This window comes from Sus scrofa, chromosome 13, assembly GCF_000003025.6.
Source record: "Sus scrofa isolate TJ Tabasco breed Duroc chromosome 13, Sscrofa11.1, whole genome shotgun sequence".
Lineage (NCBI taxonomy): Eukaryota > Metazoa > Chordata > Mammalia > Artiodactyla > Suidae > Sus > Sus scrofa.
Genome location: NC_010455.5, coordinates 110,582,427 through 110,607,590, shown reverse-complemented (window position 1 = coordinate 110,607,590; position 25,164 = coordinate 110,582,427). Strand labels below are relative to the sequence as shown.

The following is a 25,164-nucleotide window of genomic DNA, read 5'->3' as shown; positions in this document are numbered from 1 at the left end:
TGGATCCTGCATTGCTGTGGTTGTGGTGTAGGCCAGCAGCTACAGCTCCACTATGACCCCTAGCCTTGGAACCTCCATATGCTGCAGGTGTGGCCCTAAAAAGCAAAAAAAAAAAAAAAGGAAAGAAACTGTTAAAAAGGAAGTAAAACTGCATAGACTTAATCTCACTACCAGCCTGACGACCTCAGGCAACCACTTTTCTTAGTACCTCTAGACAGGCAGCCATTCTGACAAGTAAAATAAATTATGGTTTTTGCTAAGTGTCCCCCAGTAACCTGATTCATGCATCATGTGTAAGTTTGTGGATCCAAATGTTTAATTCTGGAGGGGAAAAAAAAAAAAAAGATCAGAGACCTCTTTGGTTTCTTGCTCCGACTTAGCTAAGATTGTGTAACTTGTACAAACATAACCATTTCCTGCCCACTGAACAAAGCAATTAATGGACTGGGCATAGTTTCTGGGATGATTTAAGGGAAGAAATCAACCTGGCCATGTCTCACTGCAGTTCATTTTAAAAAAACAAGAGACGGGAAAATATAGATTATCATTATTTTGTTGAATAGCGATCATTCTTTACATAACTTTCCAAAACTTTCATCCCACAAACTAGCTATAACTGACACACTGGAAAAGAATTTGCCTCAAAATGACACTAAGACAATACTTCTACCATCCACAACTTCAATTCATTACTAAAAAGGTGTAGACTGTCGTTTGGAAGAAAAAATTAAAACTGATAAAGCTTTATGAAGTTAGAGGCTTCCAGCATTTATATAAGATGGGCTCTACAGAAGAAGAAGTATTAAAAAAGAAGGAAGGGAAAGAGGAAGAAAAGCAGCCTTGGCTCCCAATGACTTCCCAGGGCTGGTTCCAAGACCTCACGAGGTCCAGGGACTGCCCTCATTTCCAATGACTCCAAACTTTTTTTCTTTGCTTAAGCTACTTTAAGTGTTTCTGTTACTTGCAAGACAAACAGTTCTTCACTATTACTGAACACCAAAAATCTTTGGATCTTCACATATTTTCAGGTATCTCAGTTACTTTAAGCTGAAAATGATGCCACATTTCTTCCAAGAATTGGAACAGTATTTTAAAATGAAAATCCAACAGCTTTTTTTCATGGTTCAAACACACTGGTATCTCAGTGTCAAAAAAACACTATGTTTTGCTCAGTCATTAAGTCATTTATTCAATAAACACTGAGCACTTATTGTTTGCCACTGTATAAAGGGAAAAGGAAATACCACATTTAAATCAACTGTGCTTCAATTGGAGAAGAGAGAGAAGAGGAGAGACAAGGTCCCTGCCCTGGTGGAATTTCTATAATAGTGGAGAGATGAAGAGGAATTATAAGTCTCCCTGTTCCACTTGCTGCTATATCTTTACAGTTAGACACCAACCAATACTGGTTCTGACTGAACGGAAGGCTCCCAAGCTCCAAGTATTGGTTTATGCAACTCCTACAATTTTCTACTTCTAAAGGAGAAATGGAAAGCGTGGAGTGGGCCACCAGGCTTTGCTCTCACTGAAGTGAATAATCAGCCTCATCACCTGGGGGACACCTAGGAAAACCTGAGTGTGGAGCCAGCACATAAATATACCTTATCCTCTGCCTGTCCTTCACCACCAATTCTCATCTGAAGGCACCTACAACTGTGAACATCCCACCCCCTGCCCCAGGGGAAGGGGACTGACCGACATCTAAAAGAATAATCTATCATTTCAAAAGAAATCTACCATCTTCCATTACTTCTACTGATTCAGAGGTTCATGACAAGATTGAGTCATAAGAATCCTGAGAGAACATTAGAAAATTAAATGTCAGCTGGTTCAAGGAGAGGGTTCACTGTTCACTATGAGAGTCCTCTCCTCATGATGGGAGAGCATTCTGCAAAAAAACAAGTATTTAATAAACACCAGTCAGTTGAGGTCCAAGCCCTCTCAAGCTAATAGGAACTGACCACCTGGCTAAATCTTACTGTTCTCACAAATCCAAATGATGTATTCCTCAAAGCTGAAGGCTAGAAGATTTAGGTCAAAAGATGCCGAACTAGTTTGAAACATTTCAAAATGAAGACTCACTAGCCATATCATTCAAAGGAACAATACTACAAATAAGTGATATATGCTCTCTATTTGCCTAAAAGTTTTAATTCACTGGACTATAGATAAACATCCTTATACGCAATCATCCGGTCAATATCCTGGAAAAAATATCATTATGCTAAAGGTTAAGCAAGTTTATACAGGCTATCAGGTGTAACGTTTTCAATGATTATTTTTCCATGGCAAAACATGAATTGCGTTACTGACTTAGAAAAATAAATAAGAACGCCTCAATTGTATCTTTGCCCTGATTTCTTGCCAAATTTAAACACACCAGATATATGTCAAATAGGTTAGCCAGTCTATAACACATTCCAGCCAGTAAGTTAATAATTTGTACAAACATGTCAAACCTAAATTCCCAATCAAGCAAACAATTTTTTAGATCAAAACAATATCACATGAAAATTTCCAAAGCCCTTTAACTGTTTTTATACATAAGTTTAAAATTCCCCAAGGTGCAATCAGTTGTAGGGGTCTTTTTTATTTGTTTTTTTTAGTTTCAGGAGCCTTAAGAACTAACCTCAGAGGTGTTTAAAAAAAAAAAAAAACAACCACTGGGAACCCTACTAGAGAAAAGACTACTAGAAAGTATCATTTCTATTATAAATGAAATACAAATTTGGACTTTTGAAAGTCCCCCCAAATAGGTACTCTGTCATGAGCTATCACCAAAATATATTTTACAAAAGACATAATTATAATACTACAGTTACTACAAAAAAATCAAGAATCCCATGCTTTGCTTTTAAGTACTTATCAGGACAAATAAATGGGGAAAGTAAACATTATGACAAATGTTCACACTGAAGACAACCAGAAGCAAAATGTCAAAGGCAAAATGGTCACTAGTATAGGTAAAGTGCTAAAAAGGTCTTAAGAATTAAGACAAAGGATAATATTCATAAAAACTCCCTCAATTCTTACCTATGAAAATGTTAGAAATTTCTTTCCAATATACATTTCAGGACACAAGAAAAAGTTCTAAGTGTATAGTCAATGCAAAACAATATGAATTACAGATCCATTAAAATAGAATGGTTTCTTTTACCTCCTCTGGACAGAAAAGATGAAACATCTGATTCTTCTAGCACTGGCTACTTCTATGATTTTAAGCATGTCCCTTCAATTCAAGATGCTGTATTGCATGGAAAAATCTGATACTGTCTTGGAAGAAGGACTTATATACCAACTGAAAAATCTGTAACAGAATATCCCAATAAATCAAATGTCAAAACAGTAATAAAGATCTTTTGACTTATTAGAAAATGTAAAGATACGGGAGGGATATCAACTTGATCAAAAAACGCACTTTTTTAAAGATTTTATTCTTAAAGGACACAAAGTAGTGGATACCAAGTGAGCCATGAGCTTGAGTAAATATAACTGTGAAAGGCAGTATGATAACGCTGTGCAAAGACAGGCTCACATCCTTTCTCTGTAACATTAACTACTACCAAATTTTTCTTCTTGCTACTGAGTCTACAAAGAAATTGACTGCCCTAATGAATATAGACGAACATTATTTTTGAAAAGCAAACTAATCTTCCCAAAAAAAAAATGACAAAACCCTGTGACAAAGCCTTCCTTCAAGCAAGTTTACAGCAGTCGGTGGGATATGTGAGGAAATGGGCAGTCTGCAAACGTATGGTTAAAAAGTCCAGAACTGAGCCAATTCTGACAATACTCAGAAAGGTTTTCTACAAACATAACTTGCATGTAAGCTCATTCATGATTTCAGTATGGGTAAGGGCCAAACATCCCTGTAATTGAGATTAAGAACATGAAGGGTTTTTTTTTTTTAAATGACACCGTTTTTATTCCAGCCCCCAAATCAACCTCTATGCCGCACTACATGATTTTTCCCCCCTCCAAGCAAGTTAGAAAATTAAATTTTCTTCATTTCCACCCAGGGGCCACTCAAACAAATCTAATGGGTGTAGACAGCATTTCCTGCCTGCTGCAGGAAAATAACAGGATTGCCATTATTAATGTGGCCCGAGGCATGCACTAAGGTGGGGCACTGAAGAACCTGACCTTTAATTTTCATCAGTTAGCCTGCAATGACTGTCTAATTTTTGTTTTTGTTTTGTTTTGTTTTTTCAAAATGGTGAATGTTGGGGGTTTTTTTCTCCAATATTAAGGTCTCTAACACTGGCTCATTCACTCTCTCATAGAGCAAGACAGGCTCCAATCCCTATTATCCTTTCCATTCAACTGTGTTTATGTCTAGAACAACCCTGCCAGTAAACAACCAGCTAAAATTCAGTTTTGTTTTTCTTTTTTTACTTTTTTGGAGCAAGGCTTCCAATTTAAAGAAGTTGCTGAGACGTAGGCACTGCCAAAGCAGAGAAAACTGTTCTAGTCATTGACACCTCCGCCAAACATTCTATGTTATTCTAAAGAAATGAGCATCCAAACAACAATGAGCAGCAAAGGTGGCTAGGATTTCTAGAAATATTTCAAGGTCTTAGCCTGCAGAGCATTTTTTCCAAGCTGGGGTGTCTTTATGCCATTAAGACATGAACAATGTCGTCCAAGACGATGATCCAGAAATGAAAGGCAGGTCTTGCGAGCCCCATGATTTTGCCCACTAACATCAAGGCCTGATCTCTTTCAAAAACAGTTAGAACAACATCCACAAAAAAGAGACAGGGAAGGGGAGAGTAACTCCTTTATTACAAATTTCCTTTGATCCCAGACTTCGGAGAGGAAGCAGAGCTGTCATCTATCTACTTAAAAAGAGACAACCTCTCTTTAAGGAGGGCAGGGGAAAAGAAAAATAATGGCAGAAGTAGCACTTATTTAATTAAGTAGTTCTTGGCATTCGGATATGTTTCCCCCCCACCCAAAGTGCTTCTTACACACATTATTTCATTTTATGCCCATGCTACCTACTAAGGTAAACAGCTCAAGTGTGACTGGAGATGAACCACAGAAGTGTCACTTGAACAAGAACACTCAAGGAGTCAGTGGCAAGGCCAAGACAAAACTGATGGCTAGAAATCATATACACTTTTAAAGTAACAGGGAAATGTTTTTAAATAACTATTACCCCCATTAAGAAGTATGTGCAATGATTAAATCTGTCTGTATGCAGTGAATAAGATAATAAAATAGCAGCTCTCACTTGCTAAGCACTTGACAAAGCACCATTCGGAGCTAAAGAGTCCTAACAATTCCTTTTAACAAAGTCATTGAGATTCAGTAATTTAACTGAAGGCAGAGTTACAAATCTGCACAGTGGGGTCTCAAACCCAGGGCTCAGTTTCCAGAGCACAGGCACTCAATCATTACACTACAGATTTATCTTCTTACTAAAGATATTAGTTCCAAGTTAAGAGAGCAGTTTCCCATGCTCCCCAAATATGAAAACCGTATGTGATAATCTGCTACTGTTTACAGACAAGGGCTAAAGAAGTCCCAAGAATCATTTCTCTAAAAAAATGTTTTTGTTTTTTTTTTCTGTTTTTTCTAGGGCCGCTCCTGCGGCATATGGAGGTTCCCAGGCTAGGGGTCGAATCAGAGCTGTAGCCGCCGGCCTACACCAGAACCGCAGCAACTCAGGATCCGAGCCGCGTCTGCAACCTACACCACAGCTCACGGCAACGCCCGGATCCTTAACCCACAAGCAAGGCCAGGGATCGAACCCGCAACCTCATCGTTCCTAGTCGGATTCATCAACCACTGAGCCACAACGGGAACTCCCAAAGATGTTTTCTTTTAATCTACTTAGCTTACAATTAAACTTCCTAGGAAATCATTTTATTTTTTTTCATGAAAAATGCTATTAAAACCACTAGCCAAAACTGACATACAAATACAGCAATCTGTGGTAAAAACACTTTTTAAAAAAAGAGGTTCTTCATTAATCTGCCAAGCAGAACATCTGACAGCAGACTAGAATTGCCCCTTAATTGAACTCATAGATGACTCAGTGGAAACTAGAATTTGGAAAACTTATCATCCCACATAAAACATAATAGGAACAAACTCGCTCACCTTCACTGGTACATCCTCCCCAAACTCAGGCCTACTCCCTCCTCTAACCCTTGCTCCTCACAAAAGCAAGGAGGAAAACTTCAGAACGTTAATGACAAACACTTGAGGCCCAAAATTACTCCAAACAAAATGAAGCAAGATAATCTAGTAGAAAATTCTTTGCATCCTCAATTGTTTTCTCTTATTAGCCAACTTACTATGCCCTAACAGGTCTGAACTCTTGCGAGAACTGAACTAAGAGAATCAGAAAGTAAAACATAAATGGGAAGTGACATTGTTTCCATGTTGAAATTTAATATAATAAGCAAATGCAAAATCTAAAACACTATGTTTTAAACTATTCAGAATGTCACGGGTATCATTAAGATCTGGTTAAAGCCATTATCACAGTAACCACACAGCAAGATTAGAATATGTCAAAAATCAAAAAAACCTGGAAATAACTATTTCTTTATTAATATAGAAATTTAAGGGTAAATTAAGGATATCTGTTGCTAATTAAAGCCTGAAATAAAATGCCAGACTTAAAAATAATTATCCACTCCTTGTCCTTTCTCCCACAACTCTTCAAAAAAAAAAAAAGACAACAGGTAGATTGAGTCTGAAATGCCTGTAGGTAAATAAAGATATTTGTAGTTGAATATATAGGTCTAGAACTTAGGGATATAGCTATGGGTTTTGGAATTTTCAGTCTTGTGGCATAACAAGGAAACTCCCAGCATTTTTATGCACTAAGTATAATGAGAAATATTCATTAAATAAATAATTTTAAAAGGAGAGCATTTTAAAAATTGAACTTATTTCCTTTCTAGGAGGCTCAAAAATACTGATTTCATAATTCCTTGAACATGAGTGTGCACATGGGCAATTTTAGTATCAAAAATTAAGTAAATCTCCACTTTCAGGTGATGGTAGAAGTGTTTGAAGGGTTAAACAGAAAAGGATCCAAGCGATTTAAAATAAACTTAAGCAAGTAAAATGCCCAAATCCTAAAACTAAAACATAATCCTTTTTTATAGTGCTTAAAATTGTTTTCTTTACAACTTAAGGTATAAAATAGATGTTTATGTGTTCTTAAAAGTTAGTTTGATCCTATGGTCCTCTATGTCATGAGGATTGCCACCAGCAAGTTCTAAAAGCCAAGTTACAAGGCAAAAAGCCTTCCAGCATTGAGGAGCACTTCTCTGGGGTGCTACCCATTTGTGGATGTCTATAGCCTTCCTCCTAGGCAGAGGTTTTGAGAAATAAGAGAAGGCTGTTCTGACAGTCTTCACCACTTCACCAGTCTGTGGAAACACAATCCCCAGAGAAGCACACAGCTCCTTTTGGACCATGAGCAGCATTTCTGTGAAGCAGTAACAAACAGTATTTAGGTAATAGCGCCTTGGGCGCTGCATCTTCATTAGTCTCTTCATCCACACCGCCCCACACAAACACAGGCAGAGAAAGCAAGTCAGGTCCCACTTCAAAGCCTTGTCCTTAACTCACCTTCAGTGAACTCACTTTCTAAAGATGGAGTAGGGAGCTCAATAATTTCTAACAAAGGAAGCATTTAGGGCTGCCAGCTCCCCAGGTTTAGCCTGGGCCGTCTGGGAAAGCACAGGGCTCCTCTGAATCCTGAGGTCACCTTTTACTCACCAGGGGAGCTGCTCTCTGCAATTGCAGAGGAGGCACGCTCTAGTCAGTTCTGGGCTCATCCCATCCCTGCGGCTGCCTTCAGCACAACCCAAACACCACAAACTATTAGCCTTAAAAGGACAGAAAGGAGTAGTATTAGGAATGGGAGGCTTTGCTTTTCCAGGTGCAAATTATAAGTACAGGATCTTGCCTTATATAAATTAACTTTAGCAAAAGGCACTGAGGAGAGAGAATGCAAGATGAACAAAACTGAACTGACATTGAGTGAAGAGGACTCTCTTCCCCTGAATTTTTCAAATGTCTGAGTCAGGTAAAACTTCACTGCCATTTCTTAACCAACTGCTCTAGATTTTTTCCCATTCACTACAATGAGTTTCTTATACATTACTTTCTGTGAAGTATACTTTTATACTCTGGTTTCTCTCATTCTAAGGTTAAGTTGCTATTACAGAAAACAATCCAGGGAAATCTCCCCCTTTGGGAGATGTCCAGAATATCATTATTGTTCCAAAAGTAAATTTTAGCTTTCTGGACCATAGACAGGCATTCAACTAATTCTCAGCCTTAGCATTCAGGTACCTGGGAACACAAACAAACACTGTGCCAAGTCTGGAGACACAAATAAGACATTTAAAGTGAACTATTAAAGAAGCAGTGTCACACAGCTGAAAAAAGTTCTCGAATCAGTCAGTCTAGGTGATCTTTTTAACCTTCCTGAGCATGTCTTCTAATCTCATTCACTCAACATTTATAGGGCACCAGGATATGTTCAGATTTTTGTGGTAGTGGAAACACATAGAAAAACAAATAATTATCTACCCTTTCATAGTTTAATGAATATGGAATATATATATAAGCACATGGCAGGTGCTCAACAATTGCTGATCACTATTATATTTTATACCTGACTCGTGGTCAGAATGTGTGGGAGTTCTGTGTACAAGTGACAAGTGCCTTCGTTTGTATACTAAACAGCTAAGAGCTGGTTATCGTTTTATCCCAAAGAATACGATTAAAACTTCTCTGAGGAACCTTTCCATTCTACCCTAGTTCCTTCCTATACGGAGGCCTCTGGTTTACTCCTCCCACCGCACTTCTTTCCAACCACTGGGTCAAAAACCCTAAAAGGACAGACTACAAAGGGGGCTGAGTCCCCAAGCCTGAGTTTCCCAAATGTGTCTGATGGTATCACTCACCTGAAACACCTAACAAAGATTTCCATATCCCACCCCAGACATAATGAATAAGAGCACATGCATATGCCTCTTGCCCCCTCCCTCCACCATCCCCGCCCTCCACCCCTCCACCCCCCCCAATCTCCACCCAAACATACACCGTCCTGTAAAGTCCAGGAGACTCTTCTCAGGCCTGCTTTCACTCCACCTTACAAGGGCTGAGGTCCTTCTCCTCAGCTTTCCATGACATGCTCTCTGACCCCTTCTCCATGGCTTAGCTTAGCACTAAATACTATGGCCATCAGTCTAGCAGAATCAATTCTCTCTGCTGGGCCCTAACACCCCAGCAAGGCATATGCTGATTTTTTCTTCTGCCTCTTAATGCCTCCCTTCTAGAATTTTCCTCTAAAAGGATTTTAAATTTTAATCTCTGAAAAATTCCTTTTTCAAAAAATAATTCTGTATAATCACCAATCCAACTCCAATAGATAAGCAAAACATACATAATTGAGGGCCACATTTTTAGGGAATAAAAATAGAAGCTATTTGTTCTATTTGCATTTTCAAAATTAATTAGCAATCTGATACAAACATGTAAAGTCCATGTATTCTCTGAGGAACTTTCTTTAAAATAGCAATAAAGGAAATGCTAGGTTTGCACTGCAGATGACTCATGCCTTTGTTTTAATTTGTTTTATATTTATTAGATCCCTACCCATAAGAAAAAAAATTTTTTTAGGAAAACTTTGGGAACACAAAATTTCCTGAAACATGGCCAGTGCTTCAAAGAGATCAACTTTCAGTACAAGAAATGACTTGAGCACCTGAGAAGAGGTACTAAGTTTAAATGGTACTTTTTGGCCTAGGAATTCTTCCATCTACCCATCCATCCATCCAATGAGCATCTACTATGCAATCATTAGGAAAGACATTACACTAAATCAGTAATCAGCACAGTCAAGTAACAATGACAAGTAGGCAACCAGACAACACTGAAAAGGACAAGCGTTCTGAAAAGCATAGAAAAGGGGTCAGAAGATTTTAAAGAAAATGATAAAATACCTAAAATAATGGCTCTGGAACATAAGGAGAATAAGCAAAATAGAATGAGACACTCTTTTCTTTCCAGCAGATCAAAAATCAATGAGGAACATTCTGTGAACATGAAGTTGTAATTCTACGTATTTCCTCTAGATAAAAACACTGTGACTTGCAAGACCTTTTAGTATCAGTTGGTAATGGTCCTACCTCTAAAGCAATTACTAGGCCCTAAAAATAATGTGCTATGGTATGAAAGCCATTTATACATACAGCAAAGAAAATATACCCATTATAGATAGCAAAGCAAGCATACATTACTAGCAGCATACCCTGGTGACTTTATACTGTTTTCCAGGAGTTTGGGAATTAATAAACTATTGTGGATGGCAAATACTTCACAGTATGTAGTTTTTCCTTGAACTTGTTATTTGTATATAAACGTAAATCTTTCTACCTGAATTTTATCTAATATTTTCAGTATTACTAAATGCACTTTACATTCTGATGTTTAAATTCTACATGCAAAACTTAAAAATCCTACCCCATTTTTTCATAAGTGATCTACCCAAACTCAACATCAACATTTTGGAAGGAAAAAGAAAAATAAACCACCAATACTCAGAGAACAGTCCCCACCATGAAATTATTAAATGCTAGAGACAAGTTCAGGTGAATAAAACAATGCTATATGCTTGCTTTCACTCTACCCCCTCCCAGTAAGCTTCAGTCTAACAAACTAAAGTACATTAGCACCAAATGCTATTCCAACACTACTACTGAGATGACTTAGACCCCTTCTCTAAGTGGTAATCAAAGTTTTCCCTAAAGTACTCAAGACGACAAAATTGGGGGAAAAATGTTTAACGGTTAGAAAATGTGACAGGTCTAATTACATCCTACTCTCTGGTTTTTGAATGACTTACAGTGAAATCCAGGACTGTGAGTAGAGTACCTTATCTTTGTGTGTCTACATGGTCTGTGGATATTAATAAACTACCTGGCTCATCTATATGTTAAAATATCTTTTCTTCCCTCCAGAGATCTACTTCTTTTAAATAGTCTCCTCTCAAATTCAAGTCAGTTAATAAGGAAACTCTGACCTCTAAAAATGGCCTAGGGGAATCTCCCTTTACACGGCAACAGAGGAAGGTGGGGAGAGGACACATCTATATACCAGCATGGAGTAGACCAAGGGGGAGTAAACACAGGCAAACTGTGGAATAAATCTCAATTTTTTATTGCGATGAACACACATAAAAAAAAAATTTGCCATTTTAACCATTTTTAAGCATACAATTTGGTGGCAGTAAATACATTTACAATGTTGTGCAACCATCACCACTACTCATTTCCAGAACTTTTTCATTATCCCAAACAGAAACTCAGTATCAATTAAACTCTAATAGCTATTCCTCTTCCCCCAGTCCCTGGTAATCTCTATTTTACTTTCTATCTCTATGTATTTGCCTATTCCAGGTATAGCACATAAGTAGAAACATACAATATTTGTCCTTTTGTGTGTGGCTTATTTCACTCAGTATGTTTTCAAGGTTCATCCACGTTGTAGCAGGTTTCAGAATTTTATTCCTTTTCATGGTTGAATAATATTCCAGTGTATGTAAAGACCACATTTTGTTTATCCATTCATCTGTAAATGAACACCTGGGTGGTTTCCACCTTTTGGGTATTTTAAATAATGCTCCTATAAACACTAGTATACAAGTATCTGTTTGAGTCCCTGCTTTCAATTATTTAGGGTACATATTTAGGAATGGAATTGCTAGGTGTTTGATACTTAACTTTTGAGAAACAGCAAAACTGTTTTCCATAGCAATACCTTTTTGTTCCCAAGAGAAATACACTAGTATTCCAATTCAATATACTCTTAAGTATTTTCTGATTCACTAATTCAGAATAATGGTTACCTTTATTACACCATAAATCAGGTTTTTTTTTCTGAGCTAAGAAAAACCACAATAGAAAAATCAGAAACAGTAAAATCTAAAGAATTCTAGTATTTTCCTCTTAAATAATTTAAACAATAGAAATATAAAATGTATCTTTTTTTAAATTTAAAATACAAGAGAAAAAGGGGAATTAATACTCTAAACTAGGGGAGTTCCTGTCGTGGCGCAGTGGTTAACGAATCCGACTAGGAACCATGAGGTTGCGGGTTCGGTCCCTGCCCTTGCTCAGTGGGTCTACGATCCGGCGTTGCTGTGAGCTGTGGTGTAGGTTGCAGACGCGGCTCGGATCCCGCATTGCTGTGGCTCTGGTGCAGGCTGGTGGCTACAGCTCTGATTAGACCCCTAGCCTGGGAACCTCCATATGCCGCAGGGGCGGCCCAAAGAAATAGCAAAAAGACAAAAATAAATAAATAAATAAATAAACTATATTAAGAATCCTACACTTACAACCTGTACTGTAAAAACTGGGTCCATCTGAAGCCTAAAAAGTCGTATATTTGAAAATCTCATGGGGATGTAAATATCTTGAGATATTGTAAATGAAATTTACCCTTCTTATGAATCAGTTCATACAGCACCTGGAACAAAGCTGGCCAGGAAGGTCTTGCTTTAGCAAAAGTAGAGGAAGAGGATGGATAATAAGCTTACCTAAATGCCATTGGCAGGACTTCCACAACTTTGCCCAAACTCATGGACGAGAAGATGGGCAGCTAAAAGCAATAATGATTTTAAAACTTTAACACCTGCTCTCACCCGTCTGCCATCAAGTGCTTACAGGAGGCAACAAGTAGCAAAACATCAACAGAAAAGCTTCAAAACAAATTAATAGGTATTGCTGGGAGTCTACTGGTGGGGATGGAATGGATATTTGCTTACTCTCTATTAGGTATTCAAAAATTTAGGTCTAACTTTTGCTGGTAAACTGTGCCTAGCCCATGTGATAGCACTGAATAAATCAACATTTACTTCGCAGTAGTCCTATGACTTCTAAGGGCTCCTGCACCTCTATGAAAAGCCCAGCAGTAGAACTAGCTTCAACCCATACTACAGTTTTACATTGCTTTTAAGGAAATTGATTTTTCCGAAGTGCTTAAAGTGGTTTGTTCTCCTAATTAGGTAAATATTCTCCTTATGATCTATTTAAACTTCTGTTACAGTAAAACCTTTTCATATAGAGTAGGAAGCCAAACTTTATCCTAGACTTGCCTGGATAATTGCAAATTCCTAATTAGTTACATCCAGAACAATGGAGTTATTTTTAATAGAGACCCTCTTTCACCAGCTGTGGAGAATCTGACTGAGCCCTTAAGAATAAATTAAATCTTGTTATTTCCTGGGATTTTAGAATCTCCCATTATTTCTCAAACATACAACATTTGCTCATGTACGAACACAATTTTCTAGATAATTACTTCAACAGAAAGCTTTTCATAACTGAACACTGTGAGTTTATATTATATCAACTTGGTTTAGGCAAATTTTTCTGACTAGTTGCCTTTTTAAAAACCTTCATCTTCCAGAGTCAAAACAAAGACGTAATAGAAGCCTTAAATTCTAATATAAATTTAGTTTAAAACATGGCCGTAGGTGCTCCAATTTTAACCTTTCTCAAATTTTAGAAAGGAGCAAAGAACTAAAGTTGTCACCACCCTACCCTAGGTAGGCATAGCTTTCTATACAACATTCCAAAAATATGAGCAAAATAGCCCTGTAAGTTAACAGAAAAAATGCTTTGCATTTGCAAAAAAAAGGTCAGAAGATAGTAGAACATTCCATTAACAAAAAAACCTAGTCTAGAACTCAGTGCCTTGAGTCAATAAGCACGTGAACGAAATAAAATTACATTTTAAACTCAAATATCATTTAATACAAGGGACATTTTAAACAGATGCTTACTGAAATCTCAAATAATGCTAGCTTTGCCTCAACACCATCTCACTAAAATCTTCTCCCTCCAGTTATTTAAAAACTGACAAGCAGTTGTAATATTGTAGAAACAAAAGATATTAGGAACCAGCGTCCGAACGGACAGTGAATATTTCTAAGAACATCCCATCAGCCAATGAAGTTACAAGCCAGGTGTTTCAGAATGCTAAACCTGAATATCCCAACTAGGGACAAAAAAGAGATTCCAGGATTGATTTTTTTTTCTTTTTCTTTTTCTTTTGGCCGCATCTGCAGCATACAGAAACTCCTGGACCAGTCGAATGGGCACCACAGCAACAACTCAAGCCACAACAGTAACAAGGATGGCTCCTTAAGATCCTTAGTCCACTGAGCCACCAGGGAACTAGATTTTTAAATTGAGAAACCTCCCCACCTATAATGGCTGATCACTACAGTCTATCTTATTTGATTTATACTCAGGAGTTTAAAAACCTCCCACCTCCTTCCCATCTCTACCCCACATCTTTGGTCTCCATGGATTGATCCTTGACACTAAACTTACATAAACAATTCCCCTCTGGATAAACTTGTGACTAGGTTCTGGCCTCTCATTGGCTGTACCCTGCAAAAAGTTCAAGTTCAAGTACCAACCACCAATTCATCTTCCCATTGTGAGACTGTGCTTGGCTCCTACAGAAACCTGGCTCTGTCTGGTTACAGTGATTGAAGTGTTCTCTGACTTTTAAAGACACATTAAGACTATACCATACTGTGTATTTTAAGGCCCAAAAAAAGGTGTGCTTATGGATGTCTTCCTATATTCAAAGGCCTTAAAGTCAACTAAAGAATAAAGGTTTTTCCTCAACCATCTAAGTGCATTCCCAACAGCTGTGTGGATGAGACTTGAAAATAATGTCTTAACACACACAAAAAAACTCTCATTAAATGGATTAACCTCATTAAAAGTGAAGAAAGGACAACTACAACTTCTGAAGTGAAAACAGGTAGGTTGCAAAGATTCCCCTACACATAAAATTATTCTTCTCCCCTCTTCTCAGCTAGAATTATTGAAAGCCCAAATAATAGGCTTACTAAGATAATATTCAGAGACTAAAGCCTATGCTTCTATCATTCAACATTGGAACTTCCTCTAAAACACTGTACTTTTTCCCCTCCACCTCAAGAATGACCCTGAATCACGAAGACTGGCTAGTCCACTTCAGCAATGCTAACCAGCTACTGACCACATCTAAGGAAACACAACTTTTGAGAGGTCACAAATCAACTATTATATGAGGAGGAGGGGAAAATTGAAACACAGTAATCTAAAGCCTGAAACTTTATTTACTCATCACAAAGAAGAAAATAAACCATTTTTCAAACTGTCCAAACACAATCTGGAGGTCTCTGAAAACATGCAAAATAATACTACAGAAACAGGTCGGTGTTAAGCTTTCAAATACAACAAACTATGGAGTTTGTATAAGGCTTTGCTAAACACTTTTTAGTACACTGACTCCTTAATCCCTTGTGAAGACCACTTTAAAAATAGTACAGGTGAGGTGTTTCCTCCTTATGCTAAAATGAGGAAACCCAGGCTAAGAGAGGTTCAGAAGTCTATCAAGGACATATAGCAAAGAAGTAAATTAAGTCCATTACAGATTAGATATTATGATTTAAACTGATAGGTACCCAGATGTGGCCCTCACTGGAGTGGGGTGAGGTAATAAGATTTTTTACCTTTGCTTATGATTTCAGTATCTTTATCTTTTAAATTATCTCTCATTTGTATTAAGCACCTTGATGTTCTACAAATGGAACCATATATCATGAATTAAATCATGTTTCCTATATTTGTCACACTCACAAGAACAATATAATCCTATTTATAATGTGCTTCTTATGTTGGTTCCTTGAAAATAACTATGATCTCAATGGTCAGGAATGGATATGATCAGGGTTTTTCAGCTATCTGAAGAGTCTCATTAACTGATGCCTCACCCTTAGCTGAATTTACAATTTTCAGAGCTGGAAGCCATGTAATTCACAAAACACTAAAATAATATAGAACAGTTTTAAAGCTGATTTACTAGTATAGTCTTTCAGGATCATGTAACACTTTCAAGTCAGGATTACAAACTGCAATTATCCCTAGGCAGTAGTAACTATGAAAGATTCAGCAGATTCAGATATATTAATAATGAATCTGGAAGTTACCTCTTTAAAATTCTAATAAAAGAAATTAGCTGTAAGTTTATGGATGAAATCCTGATAAATGAACACTTACTTGAGTTGGAATTTTCACTGTATCATATAAAATTGGAAAGTTGTTGAAATTCCCTATACCAAATGAATTCTAAAATGCAACAAATTTAAATTAAATCCACTAATGAAAAAACTATTTGATGATATGCCACCAAAAGAATCTTTTCTGCTGTTTGTTTCAATCTTAAACACATTTTTCCCAATGCATAAATAGATCTAGGGTATTTTATATTTTACACTTGAATTTTACTCTTTGGTAGTAAAGTGATAATTTTAATTCTTCAGATTAACTGTGCTACATAAGGACATGTGAATGATGGTTTGGCTATATTATTTACCTGACACTTATGAAGACATTTGAAAAGAATCACTCAATGAACATGTAAATGTGGATATTGGAGGTAATTTTAACCCAACTCCCCATCAGTGAGTTTTTCATATTGCCTCCTACTTATATTCCTTTATTGCACTGAAATAATCAACAAGCTCTGACTGCCTTTTCAGCAATTTCTATAAGAATATATTTCAACCAAATAAGAAAATGGCATTTAAAGTTTTTGTCTATTAGTTTTTACTATGATACACAGGGCATTTTTTAAAAACAACTTGTTTGGTTTTGAGCTACAGCTAATTCCATATTTAAATTCCATTTAAGAGCTGAATCTAAGCACTTTGTGGTATAGAAGAAAGAAAAGTGAACTACAAGATCTTAAAAGCAGTATGATTCAGTTAAACGTGAAAAGATTTGCAAGTCAGAAAGTTCTAGTTGCAATCTACAATATGGTAACTGACCACTAGCCACAAGTAGCAGTTTAAAATAATTAAAAGTAAATAAAATTTAGAATGCAGTTCTTTAGTCAAACCAGCCACGTTTTAAATGGCACAACAGCTACACGTGTCTGGTGGCTGCCACACTGGACAGCACAGAGACAGAACCATTTACATCACCTAAGAAAATTCTATGTGACGTTATACAAGTTACTAAATTTCTGTGAACCTGTGAACCTCCATGCCTTCTCTGTAAAATGTCCTTAACATCAACTAAACTGAAAGACTATTAGAATTTTAATGACATAATATACTAAAAAACACAATACATGCTACTTAGTAAGCACTAGATTCCAAGACAGAGTAGATATTTACACAGTCCTCTAATGAATTTTAATCTATGATTGCAACACCAAATGGTCACTTCCCCTCCCTAGGCCTCATTTTCCTAAAACTGAAGTTGGGAAGGTCTCAGGTTTTAAATTCTAAGGATGATATCAAATTCTACCCGTTAAATGAAGTGTTAAGCAAAAGGGGCACAAACTCCTACAGAGTAAACTACTACCTAGGCTCCTAGAGCTAGCTTCCGAACAGATCCCAAGCATTCTTCCAGAAACCCCAGAAGACTAGCTCTCCAGTATAGTCCATGGTCTGATGTGAGCTATTTATAAAGTCTGTCTTAAAAGGTTACTGGAATATCTTTCTGAAATTGTATATACTGTAATTAGAAGCTACAACCTCCTATTCCATGATGATATCTTGCAGTTTTAAGATCTCTCTTTTAAAATGAACACTATCTTTACGTAGAATTTTTTTCTCTTAGAAGTATTTAAACCAAAACATTTTAAAAGCATATACGAATTTAAGTACCATTTGTTAGTGACTTCTCATACCAGCTATGCCTCATTCTTGGCCAGCTTGTGGATGACCCTCTAGGGTCTAAACAATGTGAGGATTATAACCTTACAGGTAAGGTCCCCTTGCAGGACCAGGACCAGAAACATGCCCAAAGACTTTACCCTGGCTAACAGCTGCTCCTCGGGAGCCAGGAAATTTACTGAACGCTTATTCCACCAAGGCCGCCTCCAATCAGGGGGAACCAAGAGCCCCTATACAAGGCAGAAAACCACGGGCTGTTCTTGGCTGTGGCTGCGGACATCTTCCCTCGGGCGCTGTCTAGGGCCCCAGAGTCACAGCTCTAACTTGAGAGAGAAGAGCAACTCAGGCAGTAGAAATCAGAACAGTGGTGCCTTTTTTTTTTTTTTTCCCCCCCAGAGCGTGCATTTTTGCCCAAGGCCTGAAGCCTCAAAAAAAAAAAAAGTGTTATTCCAGAGCAGATTCCTTTTCTTCCGGGTCTGTCTGCTCCCTCTCTTTACCCACAACCACTGTGCCTCCCCTTTTCCCAATGCCCCACCTCTCTCCAGTTTAAAAAAAAAAAGAGGGGTGGGGGTGATATATTCCCTCTTCCTTAGCTTTCCCTAGCAGGGCCTGGAAGCTGGAGGAAATTCAAATCAAATTAACTGCACATTAAAAAATAAACAGACAAGCCATCAGGGGGGTGCCCACCCAACAAAAGACTTCGCCCGTTCCAAAATATGATTAAGCCTGTGTGGAAGAGAGGGAGGGAGATTAGAAACTAACAGGGATGGAGAGAGAAACGCGTGGATCTGGGGCCCCAGCGTCGGCCCATCGCAGCCAAATTCCAAATTTTGTTTCAAGAACTTGCTGGACTGAAGAGAACAGAAATTAAAGTTTTTCCTTTCAAGAAAGTCCGCAAACGGTAATGTCTGGATAAACTGCCATTGCTTTCCCTCCGTCAGGAACAGCAGAGTAGGTGGTGAGGTTCGAAAAGCTCCAACCCCAACCGCGCACTCCTGGAAGCCTCCCGCCAACGGCGCCGCCAGGCAGCCCAGCCCCGTCTCCAGGGACACTGGGCCCGGGTGCTCCGGATCCCACCGGGCGCCCAGACCGGACCTTTGGGAAACTTCGCGGGCATAGCCGGAGGCCCCACTTTCGCCCAGAATGACAGGCCCTTCCCACGCCGGCAGGCCCCCGCCGCGCCGAGAGCACCAGACGGTCCGCGCACCCCTCCCGGCCGCCTCGGGGCGCGGATTCCTCCCGCCCGCCCCACCCCCGGCCCGGGCGCCCCTTGGGGTGACCCACTGACCGGAGCTACGCTGGCCCACACACCGGGTCGCCCGCTCCTTCCCGCCGTGCCCCACTCCCCCGCCCGAGCTTCCAGCCTCTAGGCTCGCCGAGTCCAGCCGCGGCCGCCGGTTACCGCCCCCAGCCCGGGGGGAGCCCGGGGGGCAGGACGGGGAGGGAGGACGTGGCGCGCACTGAGGTGGCCAGCGGCTAGGCGGGGAGTGTCCCGGGGAGGCCTGGCCTGGGCGGGGGGCCGGTGCGGGCTCGGGACCCTCCCTGTGTGCATCCAAGGGTCGGAGGTCCTGGCCCGCCCCGCCTGGCGCAGAGAGGCGGCCCCAACTTCTAGCCCCTCTTTGCACGCCCGCCCTCCTCCCTTTACCATATGGAAATCTACAGCCTCAGAAAGTGACACGTCGAAGATTCCTCGGCCTCTCCGCCCGCCCTCCCCCTCCTGGGCAGCGTTCCTGCCGCGGAGATTCCGGGAGGGGGAGCGGATTCCTCGGACAAAATCTGCTGGGAAGGCTGGGGAGGGCGAGGGGGGGAGGGAAAGCCCGGGAGCCACTGCCCAGATATTTTTTCCCCGATCAAGAAGAATCTACCCGTTTCTTTCCTTCCTCCAAGCCTTCACCAGCTGGGGGGACGAGCGGGGACCCGGAGCCCAGTAAGACGCGGCCCCAAAGGGGAGGCCGACCCCCTCCTGGGCCCCGTGTTCCCGGGGTGCCCAGAGGAGCGCGGGGCGCTCAGGCACTCTGGCGCCAAGTTTTCTCGGGAAGTCTGGCGCGCCCGGAGCGCTCCGGGACAGGCAAGCACTTTGGCGGACTCAGCGTCCGGCTGGGGCTTTCCAGCGCGCTGGGACCCCAGCGGCTGAGACGCGGGGTCCGGATCCCCTCCAGTCTCCTGCTCCTGCACGCCTTACCTTCCCTCGGGCTGAAACGCGGGGCTCCGGGCGCGCCACACACCGGGTCTACCACGCCTTCCCAGCCGCCAGCCCCGAGGATCCCTGCCGCCCCTTTGCTGCTCCCGCCGCCGCCGCCGCCACCGCTCTCCTCCGCCTCCGGCCGCAGCCGCCGCTCAAATAACTACCAGGAGGGTTAGATGGGGGATTCCGCCATGTCAATGATGTCGGGACCACATGGGGATTTGAGGCCCGCCCACTGCCGTAATCTGCCGAGTATAACCGCCGTTTTAAGTAAAGATTCGCAGGAACTATGGGATCCTCCTTCCCCACTAGGCCTGCATAACTATCCTAAAACTCTTTTTGGTTCAGCCAGAATAACGTAAAGGCTTAGGGAACGAGCAACTCCTGAAAGGCGAAGACTTCATGTTCTGCAAATGATTGCAACATCAATATAAATGCAGTGTCTGCTAAGTAATAATCAGAGTTGAGACTGACATTTTTTCATGTATTAACTTTTTTAAAAATCCCCACAACCTTGTGAGCTATTTTGTCACCTCCCTTCTCTGTTTCCCATAGAACTTTGTTCATATGGTTTATACAGCGTGAACAGATTATATCAAAGTTCAGTACCCAATATGCGCTCACAAGAGCAGAGACTCTTTATTCATATCTGTATTTCTGTATCAAACATAGAACAACGCGAAGGCCACAACAGCTTTCATTAAGTAATTGCTAAGTTTATATTAAGTCAAATGTCATGTCTCAGAAATTCCTGCCCTGGCTCAGTGGAAACTAATCTGGTTAGCATCTATGAGAAGGCAGGTTCCATCCCTGGCCTCGCTTAGTGGGTTAAGGATCTGGCAACGCGGTGAACATGATGTAAGTTGCCGACATGGCTCAGATCTGGCGTTGCCGTCGCAGAGGCGGGCAGCTACAGCTTCGATTCACCCCTAGCCTGGGAACCTCCATAGGCTGCAGGTGCGGCCCGAAGAAAGAAAAAAGAACAAAAAAAGTCATGTATCCTGTCGTACAGACTCAAAATGGTTATCAGACTGCATCCCATCCCACCTTTCAAATTATCCAGGGAAACAAGTAGAAGTTATCCCAGAGAGGCCACCTTCCTTTTTAGCTTCCCAGGTATTCGAAATAATCACATTTAGCCTCAATTGTTAGCCTACAAAGCAGAAGTAGGTAGTAACCAGGAGGCAACCTATTACTCTCATTGACCTAAAAAATATATAACAACCATTTATCAAATAAAGTTATTGTACAAAGTACTGCATTAAAGCCAGAAGAATATAAAAGAATACTGAGAAATAGCTCCTTTCCCTGTGGAATTTGCAATTCTTTTTTGGAGATGAGGGGGATAATGGCAAATCCAGACAAGTGGGGTCCTCCCTGGCTTATAAATCCTAACCAGCTTCTTTCCCCAAATATTCGCAAAGGGTGTCTTGAAGCCATCTTTCTAGAACATGGTTCCAATCCTAGGTCATAGTTCTGCATTGGAAGAGTTGTGGGGAAGCAGAGGTTCTCCAGCTCCTGCCTCAGTGTCTCACTTGTTCCTGAGCCCTGGCCTCCAATCCAGCTGAATTCATATATTTTAATCACCTCTGCCCCTCTGTCTGAAGCATACTTTTTCCTCTAGCCTCTCTGAAGATCATTTCCTCATCTTTGATCACTCCCTCCCTTCCTGTAGCCTCACAGCTCTTTTCCCCACAATCTCAAAATTCTTTTCAGTTCTCACATTGCTCTAAAGTTAGTATGTATCTCTTCCACTTGACTGGATCTCGTTCATTTTTGTATATCCAGCATCATCCTAGCATTGTGCTTTGAATATAGTGACCCCCTTATAAATGTTGTTGAATAAATTAATTCTAAAGTATGTAGAAGAACCTGAATTACTAGGTAAAAGGAAAAACTTCAGAGGGTAGAAGTTTGAATTCAAGTATAGAGATACATGCTTGGCCAAGGAGGTAAAAGTAGACAAGAGAAATTCAGAAGACAGAATTAGATCTCCCAATTTCTTCCACTAGGCCAAATTAGTTCTATGAAGAATCGATGATACAAAATGCCTTAAAATTTAAAATGTATGTTCGTAGGTATATAACCTCAGTATGTCATTTGTCTTCTTACCCTAATATCTAGCATCAGTTTTGACAGAGAATAGAAACACATTAAATGTTTCCAAAATGAGAGGAAGTATGGTGTAGTGGGAAAAGCAAGGAAATTATAATTACACAAAAGCCAGTAACATTGGGCGAGTTTTTTAAGTTCTCTGAGCCTGGGTCATTTACTTTTTAAGTGGTGATACTGACTTCCTGCTAGGTTGTTGTGAGAAGTAAAACACTCAAGCACCTGATACTCAATAAATAAATACTGGTTCCTCCTTGAATAAATGGATGAATGGATGAAGACGCCTTTCCTGGAGCAAAACTTTTGAAAAGGCTCCCAACTACATGTTGAGGGATTTAAATTTAGTGCAATGAGAAATCACTGTGAGGTTATAAAGGCATGAAGTGATTGAAGTAGGTTTCAAAGTTGATTATTCTGGCAGCAGGCTATAGAACAAGGTTCACGTCAGAGAGGCATGCCCTGAATCCATGTGGGAGATGATGAAGTCTTAGGCCAGAGAGGTGATTCCACAAACAGGAAAGAGGACCCCAAACTAAGGCAATGAGTATTACTGTCTGCTGTTGACAACTCACATCATCTGCCACCCTAGATCCTAAATTATAGAAACATAGTCTTAACTTTGCTCCAAAAGCAGCTTAGGACTTGCTTAAGTACAAAAATTAACATCCAAATGAGAGCAGAAGTTAAGGCCAATATCAAAATATACAGACTTGTAAAGTCTTCTATCAACTATGCAATGTAGGCTGAGTCTTATTTAAAAATTTAAATAAATAAAAGGTTCAAGGTCATACTTCCTGACCACAGATAACTTGTAACAAAAGAAATGAAATTTTAACATATTTGAAATTAGCATTTAAACAATCTCAGAGTTCCCATTGTGGCTCAGTGGTAACAAATTCCACTAGTCTCCATAAGGATATGAGTTTGATCCCTGGCCTCACTCAGTGGGTTAAGGATCTGGTGTTGCCATGAGCTGCAGTGTAGGTTGCAGACTCGGCCCATATCCCATGTGGCTGTGGCTGTGGCTGTGGCTGTGGCTGTGGCTGTGGTGGAGGCCGGCAGCTGTAGCTCCAATTCAACCTCTACCCTGGGAACTTCCTTATGCCATGGGTGCAGCCCTAGAAAGACCAAAAAAAATAAAAGAAGGAAAAGAAAAAAAAAAAAAAAGATCTCAAACCATTAAATCAGTAATACTTCTCAGTTTAAAATTTCTAAATTCAAACCTCTTTCTCAAAGATCATTATATCTAGTAATCCCTAATATACAGAAGACTCAGCCATGTTCTCAGTCTCCATATCCTTCCTTTGCCTATAGTTGAGGTGGCTAGATTCTTAGAGGCAGGTTCAGTCTTGCCTCTAATCTTGAAACTTAATCTTGACCTTAGAGGGCATCTACTTTTTGTTCTAATGTCCTGAGCTAGATCTGATACCAGCTTCAATATAAACATTGATAAAAAGCTAATTAATCTTGTTTTGAAGAGCATTCAGAATTTATTAGAGTACAAACTAAAGGATAGCCACTTCAATCAATAACAAAATCTAAGAGCAGTGTTGCAACTTCAATTAAACACATTTCTCCAGAATAATTTAACCAGTCAAAACTGTAGTTTCACCTTCAAATATATATACATATTTTTAAGTCATTTCAAACAAGAATATCTATCTGTCCCAGAGTTACCAGAACTATTCAGGTAGAAACCGAATGGCTCTCAGGGCTCATAAAATCACAGGGTTGATAAGAGCTCAAGGTTTTTGGCCTGCTCCTCCTCCCAAATCAGAATCTTTGCTCACATGTCAGTAACAGCCAAGCACCCAGCCTCAGTCTGAACACCACCAGAAAAGGGAAAACGATTCTCTCCAAGACAGCATTTTATCAACAACTCTAGATCTAAGCCAAGTCTTCTGAAACTTGCTTCCTTGCAACTTTCTCCCACAAGTCCTGTTTATGCCCTCTGGAGGCAGGTAAAATAGCAACAGCCACTTCCCTTCCAATGAATTGACCATACCTGTCACACCTATTCTCTTTTCCTAAATAAATGTCTCTGACATGCTGAACTCTTCTCAACATATGGCTTCCAAATCTCTCTCCATCCTTTCTTTCCACCACTTCCGGGGGCCTAATTGTCTAAAAGCTGTGGAAGCTGGGTGTTCAAAATATTTCAGACATGGTTAGCACACAGCCACAGAGTGATACCCTTTCTTGCTTTACTTTGGACAAAATACTTGTATCATTACAGTTTAATATTGTGCTAATTTTCTCAGTGGTCTCTTCATCCTGCTAATTTCATGCTTCTCCCATGAAAAGCTGTCAAGCTGGGCATACATTAGAATACAACTGATTTTATTTTAATTGATTTTTATTAATGTTAAATAGTTGAATATTTAATTTTATTAAATTTGTAAATTTCATTCTCACATTCCAGCCTACCTAGTACTTTCCAGACATTAAGTCAATCATCAAAAAACCTTTCCAAGGTTTGTGACATTGATAAGTATGATAAGCATGATTTTCATGTTGCCATCCAAGTCACTAATAAAGCACAAAACAAGGCCAAAGCCTACACAAGTAATTTTTCTCCAACTGGAAGTAAATATGAAACAAAATTATTAAAAAAAACTATGAATCTGTCCATCACATTGACTTACCCTGAAGCACACACCCTGGGGGAATATACTAGGTCTGATTTTCTTCATCATCATTGTTATCACTCTAGCCCACTCTCATACCTGATTTACTCCTGTACTCATTTCCTCCTCATCAAGACTTCTGCATGATACCTGGGTCTCTTCACACCAGATGTGCTAAATATTATCTTCCTCAAGCAAATTCAAAAACTGTCTTGGATTGAAATACATGTAGATATAGATACAGAGATAGAGATAGATATATGTTCTTCACAGAGAAATGATGTAAGGAGATGTCTTTATTTCAGGCTACATGGCCTCAGATACAATCCGTTTTAGACAGGGAAAGATTATGAAATTTGACCAAAAAACAATGAGTTGGAAAACAGTCAACTTACTACAGAGCCAACTGTGCCAATTCTGTTTGCGAAGAGTTGGATATCTACTTGAAATTGTTTCTCAGCCCTTGTGTAATTATTACAATATTTCTTTTAGTTCTTGGAAACATACTTACT

The 25,164-nt window shown here is 39.7% G+C and overlaps 1 protein-coding gene across 4 annotated transcripts in view; it reads right to left on the bottom strand.

The window, feature by feature from the left end:
* Positions 1–20,127, bottom strand: part of FNDC3B (fibronectin type III domain containing 3B) — a 344,224-nt gene extending 324,097 nt beyond the window's left edge. Inside the window, exon 1 of one of the 4 annotated variants that reach the window (XM_021069801.1) lies at positions 19,911–20,127. The gene's annotated coding sequence lies outside the window, so the exon portion shown is untranslated. Of the gene's footprint in view, positions 1–19,016; positions 19,323–19,373; positions 19,875–19,910 lie in introns of those variants that run through there. The other 3 variants (XM_021069803.1, XM_021069800.1, XM_021069802.1) reach the window with 3 other exon arrangements.